A 7,500-nucleotide genomic window follows, 5' to 3' on the forward strand; every position below is an offset into this window, starting at 1 on the left:
AGCAATGCATTGCAAGAAGTACTTTGAGAGAATTTGAAGAAAGAAAGGCTGCCCTAGATGTAGTATATAATATAATATTATTGTTGGGCACAACAATATAAATACTGCTTATGGAAAAGTATCAATACAATACTGAACCAACGAGAGGGTCTCGATTGCTTGCATTACTAGAAATAGCACTCAAGAACGCCCTCAAACAACAACCTCAGCCCTGAAAAAAAAAAGAGAAAATGACACTGGATAATCTGACTGTACATCATTATCATCATCATCATTTATCATCCATTTCCCATGCTGCCATGGGTTGGACAGTTTGACTGGGGATTGCAAGCCAGGAGGCTTCACCAGGCTCCAATCTGATCTGCCAATGTTTCTACAGCTGGATGCCCTTCCTAATGCCAACCACTCCGAGAGTGTAGTGGGTGCTTTTTATGTGCTACTGGTACAGGAGCTTGTCGAGGCGGTGGGAGATAGCATTTTATATGCCACTGGCACGGGATGCCAGTCAGGTGGCACTGGCAATGACCCATGCATGAATGGTGCTTATTGCATACCACCAGCATGAGAGCCAGTCAGGTGGAACTGGCATCGATCACAACTACAATTTCCATTTGATTGTGATTTGATTTTTAATTTTACTTGACTCAATAGGTCTCCTCAAGCACGGCGTGTCACCCGACGATTCAAAGGTACTTTTTAAATGGGCTGGTTATGCAACACTGGTATAGTCTACAGCTGTGATCTCACTTTATTTGCCAGGTCTTCTCACGGATGGTCATGGCTGGACTGTTTTCGAGTTTAGATTTGCTTAATCAGAGATAAACAACAATAACAAATCTTACAATAAAAAAACAAACAAAAGAACATTAGTGCTCCAGTATGGCCTTGCCTGTGATGTGTAAAATAATCTAAAGGCTACATGCAAAAATGATTGTAGTATTCATAGCTATTTTGGATTTGTGTGTGTGCGTGTATATATATATCATTATCATCTTCGTCATTTTATATATATATATATATGTATATATATGAAAAAACATATTAGGATAGAAAATGCTAAAATAATTTTATTAAGAACATTTCAGTACCGGTTTCAATCATTGAGACCTTTTCAACTGTAACAATTAAATAATTAAATTTAGAAAAATGAAAAGAAAAGTTTTTTTAAAAGAATATTTGTATAGTGTTCAAATATAAGTGGCATCTTCCTTGTTTCTGCCTTTCTCTGTCTCTCTTGTTTACTCTTGTGGGTTCGAGGTCGTTGTGAATTCTTAGTAGGGAAGAAGAAGAAAGAGGAGGAGGAGGAGGAGAAGGGGAGGAAGACGAGGAAAAATTTGGGAGTGCCTTGATTGTAGTATTTTGAATGGTCAGTGGAGGCTAGCTATATATATATATATATCAGCATGTGCACCTAACCATTAGGGTGGTATCATTTGAAAGCTACAACAATGCGAGGAATCACATTGTAACCATTGGTTTATAACAATCTCCAATAGTCTGGTTGATAAATATATTTCTTTTTCTAATTGCTGTGTCTCCTGGAAGAGATAATGTCCATAACCATTGCAGGCTGTCTGAGACAAATGAGCTTGATGTTGTTCATGTTACTTTTGAATTATTTGAAGGGGGAACTCCAGAAAGGAGGACTAGATGTAGTGGTTAGTGTAAGGGGCTAAGGGGTTAGATGCAACAAATACAATGAGTGGAGTAGAGGTGAATCAGAAATGTGTAAGCAGACATGGCATGACCTCAACCAACTCTGAGAAGCAGAGGTCAATATAGTTGCAGTAGAAAAAGCAGATGGGACAGACAAAGGCGGGGACATGGCTGTTGATGGCTTTATGCTAATCAGTCAAGTGACCTTTACTGGATGAGTAAATGGCGTTATTTGAAGGCTAAAAACAATGCGAAGCGCATTGTGACCAGCGATGTGTAACAACATCTGATAGCCTGGTCGGTCACGGTGATCACGGTGATATACATATGCGAGCTGGTGAGCTGGCAGAATTGTTAGCATGCTGGGCGAAATGCTTAGCAGTTTTTCATCTGTCACTACGTTCTGAGTTCAAATTCCGCCGAGGTCGACTTTGCCTTTCATCCTTTCGGGGTCGATAAATTAAGTACCAGTTACGCACTGAGGTCGATGTAATCGACTTAATCCGTTTGTCTGTCCTTGTTTGTCCGCTCTGTGTTCAGCCCCTTGTGGGCAATAAAGAAACAGATATACATATGCATACACACACACTCATACTCTTTACTCTTTACCCTTTTACTTGTTTCAGTCATTTGACTGCGGCCATGCTGGAGCACCGCCTTTAATCGAGCAACTCGACCCCGGGACTTATTCTTTTTGTAAGCTCAGTACTTATTCTATCGGTCTCTTTTGCCGAACCGCTAGGTAACGGGGACGTAAACACACCAGCGTCAGTTGTCATGCAATGCTAGGGGGACAAACACAGACACACAAACACACACACACATACATATATACGACGGGCTTCTTTCAGTTTCCATCTACCAAATCCACTCACAAGGCTTTGGTCGGCCCGAGGCTATAGTAGAAGACACTTGCCCAAGGTGCCACGCAGTGGGACTGAACCCGGGACCATGTGGTTGGTAAACAAGCTACTTACCACACAGCCACTCCTGCGCCATATATTTCTGTTTGAGATTGGAGAGAGAGAGAGAGTTGGGGAAGAGAGTTAGAAAAATAGACCTCAAAGTGAAGCTCTCAAAAGAGAAGAGACCCAAAAAAGGGGCTCAATCACAGGAGTCCAATGAAAAACCAGTTTCTGAAAAAAAAAGGCCATGACATTCTCTTCTCCACAAATGGCTAATGAGTGAACAAACAAGTGAATAATCTTTTATTTTTGTTATTATTGACACTAAATTGAACACAGATTATAGAATAATGCAAACTGGAAAAGTATTAAAATTTTGATCATCCAGCAATTAAACAAGATTTTAGTATTAGAATTAGCTTTTTATTTTGAGAGAGAGAGAGAGAGAGAGAGAGAGAGAGAGCGAGAGTGAGAGGGGGGAGGCGATGACAAAGCTAATGTAGAAAATCTTGTGATTTGTAATAAATGATTTTTGTTTATAATCGTAATCAAAATATATTTTCCAAATAATCCTGTTTTTCTGTACTAAAATGAACTCGATTGTTCATACTGAAGTTTAAAATTGTATTTTTTTTGGCCTTGTTCCGTACATTGAAACTCACTGTTGAATTTACCGAGCCAAATATTCATTTGGTTAGGAGTTCAAAACCTTTCTATATCTGATGTTATTGTGTAGCTGAAGATTAGCCCTGATTAAGTAGATATATAGAGTAGGTTCGTTGGTCAAATAACTGGACATGATCCACACAAATTTAGCTCCAGATGAGGCACAAGCAGCATATTTTACTGACATACAATGATGGTTGGGTGCATATGGTAGGTACAGGTTGTTCTACCTAGAGACGAGACAAACATAACTTTTCTCTAATCAATGGAAGTTTAATCAGGAAGGTCGTCCAACTTGTGGTAAACAATTGCTCTAATAAAATATTCAAATATTTCATCGTAGACCCTTCAAAATTCTCTGCAATTAGTAAGAACTAGCAGTATCGCCCGGCGTTGCTCAGGTTTGTAAGGGAAATAACTATAAAGCATTTTTAGAGAGTTATAGCCAAAAAATAGCAAAAAAATGGGAAAAAATGATGGTAAATTTTTTTTGAGAGTAAAAAAAGGTGGAGTTGCGTCCCCTAGACAGTTTGCGGTTTGTGTTTCTGATTCTCGACCCCATATCGAATTTATCGATTTTTTTCAGAACTGGGGGAACTTTTCAAAATTTTCGCTGCGTTAGTTTTGAATTATGACATTGGGCTATGTGTGTGTCAAGTTTCATCAGAATCGGTTGAAAGCCGTGGTCAGGGTGAGGGTACAAGCAAACAGACACACAGAAACACGCACAGACAAACTGCCGTTTATATATAGAGAGATGCTGTACTTCATACAAAATCTTCACATCTGTGAGATGATGTTGGCAGACAAAACTTGGGCAGGACAAAAGTTTCAGAGCTTTTTTTGAAGGAAATGATTATTGTGGGACATGGTTGGTGAGACACAAGAGAAGTGACAGATGGCAACAGAACGATAATAGTTAACTTTGCTGGAGATGGTTTGGGATTGGCTAATGGAGAGAAGAGGGCTTTGTAGTATCAATAAAATAGATAGAGTGAGGAAATGGTTGATTTGTAAGCCAGAGGTTCAAATTTGTTGGTGAAAGATTATTTGCCTATTGGATAGAAAGCCTTCTTTTTCTTGTACTAAGCATGTTATACCTGTTTATAACAACTATCCTCCTCCATTGCTATATAGGGAAACTAAATATGTGTGTATGTCTGTGTGTGTTTATGTATACATATAAAACACCAGCATGGAAAAGGAAAGTTAAATGACGATGATGATGATGATGATGATGTGTGTGTGGGTACATATGTAAATCATCATTTTGACATCTGTCTTTCTGTGCTTATTTGGGTTGGATGGAGTTTACTGAAGCAGATTTCCTATGCTCACAGTTACTTCTTGATGCCAACCTCAAGCTAAGGAATATTTCTTCATGGCAAGACATGTTCTTGCAAAATAGTGGAAATGAATGGTACTTTTACTCCTTTACACACAGTGGTATTTTGTCTGTCTTTACATTCTAAGTTCAAATTCCACCAAGTTTGACTTACCCTTCCATCCTTCTAGGGGCTGATAAATTAAGTACCAGTTGTGTACTGGGGTCGATCTAACCGACTGGCTCCCTCCCCCAAAAAATTTTGGACCTTGAGCCTAGAGTAGAAAGGAAATTAAATCATAACTTGGTTTGATACCAGTACTTGGTATAAAAGAGGCAGGCTAGAAATATCGGCAGTACACACACGTACAAGCCCACATAAATGTGTGTGTGTGTGTGTGTGCTCGTGAATAATATTCATTGATTTAAACTGCACACATGGAACATTGAATTTTCAGCCACCTAAATCAAAATGACACTAGAGAACATGTTAATATATATAAATAGACCTTTACCTATTTGTCCATTGGTGCTAACCTTCTTTTTTGTTTGTTTGTTTTTGTTTTACTTTTATAAGAAAGAGGTTATTCAAAATTCTGGTAAAGGTCACAAGAACTCCCGAGCCTTTTCACTTCCTCACAAATGTTTCAAAAGAGTTCATTCTTCAAGCTGACTGTGCTCTTTGGAAGCGCCATCAATAGGCCATACGCAAAGGCATTCCTCACCACCACCACCACCACCACCACCACCACTACCACCACCATTGTTCTTTGTTATATTCTGAGAGAGTCATGAAGCCAGAGAAAATAGATTCAATTGACCACTTAGATAGAACTGGTCAAAATGTCATTGACATTTTCTTTTGGTGCATAAATCAAAGTGAGAACTCTTCTGCTGTCTGTATTCTTCAGTTGGCACAGAAACATAGATATCAGGTGAGCAAAGAGAAGGAGAGAAAGAAGCATCTATTCATGTCTGCTAATTCTGGTTGAAGGAAGTGCATATGTGTGTGTAGGCAAGTGTGAAATGTGTGCACAGTGTGCATACTCGCGTGTGCGTGTGCACGTGTATATGTGCACATGTGTGTGCATGTGTATATGTGCACGCGTGTGTGTGTGTGTGCATGTACACCTGTGTGTGTGTGTGCATGTACACCTGTGTGTGTGTGTGTGTATGTGTATGAGAGAGTATGCACATTCATGTGATGTAAGCTTTGGAAGAGATCATTTGTAATTAATCTAGACAAATTTGCTCATAGATTAATTAGAATGTGAACAGTAATATTTTATAAAAGACTGATCTGTCTGTCATTATAGTTTTATGATATACATTCACACACACACATACTCTTTACTCTTTTACTTGTTTCAGTCATTTGACTGCGGCCATGCTGGAGCACCACCTTTTAGTCGAGCAAATCGACCCCGGGACTTATTCTTTGTAAGCCCAGTACTTATTCTATCGGTCTCTTTTGCCGAATCACTAAGTGACGGGGATGTAAGCACACCAGCATCGGTTGTCAAGCAATGCTAGGGTGACAAACACAGACACACAAACACACACACATACATATATATATACATATATACGACAGGCTTCTTTCAGTTTCCGTCTACCAAATCCACTCACAAGGCATTGGTCGGCCCGGGGATATAGCAGAAGACACTTGCCCAAGGTGCCACGCAGTGGGACTGAACCTGGAACCATGTGGTTGGTTAGCAAGCTACTTACCACACAGCCACTCCTGCACCTATATACATGCATATATGTATAAATTAAGCAAAAAGGGGTTAAGAGAAAAATAACTTACAATAGCCAGTGGTATAGATATGAAAAGCAAAAACAAATACAGGTCTACAAAACTATGTAATAATTAATTATGTTTCTGAAGATTGTAATAATTAATTATGTTTCTGAACATTGTTAGGAGTTCAAACTTTACCACAGATGTTACTTTGTCACCTACCTTATCACCCCTGGCTGCCCTCTCGTCAACTACACAACTATGTTTGTGTGTGTCAGAATAGTTGACTCACAACTGATTTTCTTCCCACCTCACGACTGAGTGGCATCCAGTAGGGAAGACATCATCATCATTTGATGTCTTCTATGCTGGCATAGGTTGGACACTTTGACAGGAACCAATGAGCTAGAGGATTAAGCTTGAATACCTTTCCCAATGCCAACCATCCTACAGAGTGTACCTGGTGCTACTTTCAGGGACCTGGGTACATGGTGCTTTTTTTTCTTTTTAGGGAGATCACCAAGAAAGTCACAAGACAAAATCCCTCAACTAAATGCGGGGGGATTGTATTGAGGGAGGGGCTTTATGTCAGGTGCTGAGAAGTTAAATTATGATCGAGGGACAGGTACAAGGGTCTTGATGAAGACAGTTGGAAAAAGAGAAAACAAATGGTGACAGTGTACCATCAACTTCAGGTTGGTTGGATGGAACTTACACTCACCTCCTTATGAGAGCTCAAAATCTCTCGTGGAAGCGTCATCCAACCAAAGTACAAATATATGGGAAACTACCACCTGTGTCATCTCTTGTGAAAGGTAGAAGAGTCCAGTTTGCTGGACATTGTTGTAGAGCTGAAAAAGAAGTAATTTCTACTCTTCTCCCTCTGGAAGCCATCTACTCGCAATACCAGAGGGCGCACACTCTCCTACACTGATGTAATCTCCAGGGATACAGGCATCCAGCAACAGGACCTCCGTAATGCTATGATGGACCATGAAGTCTGGCATAATATACTAAATTCCATTGTCTCGACCACAGTCAAACAATGATGATGATCAGGTTGAACATAGGTCAGAGAATAGGGACAAAGGATTTATTGAAGTACGAAACTCTTTGGCTCTAAATTCAAAACAATTACAAGTGAAATGTTCAATTAAAACAAAACTAAGGGAATTGGTATGTGGTTCCACAATACTTGGCTTATT

This window comes from Octopus sinensis, linkage group LG21, assembly GCF_006345805.1.
Source record: "Octopus sinensis linkage group LG21, ASM634580v1, whole genome shotgun sequence".
NCBI classification, from domain to species: domain Eukaryota; kingdom Metazoa; phylum Mollusca; class Cephalopoda; order Octopoda; family Octopodidae; genus Octopus; species Octopus sinensis.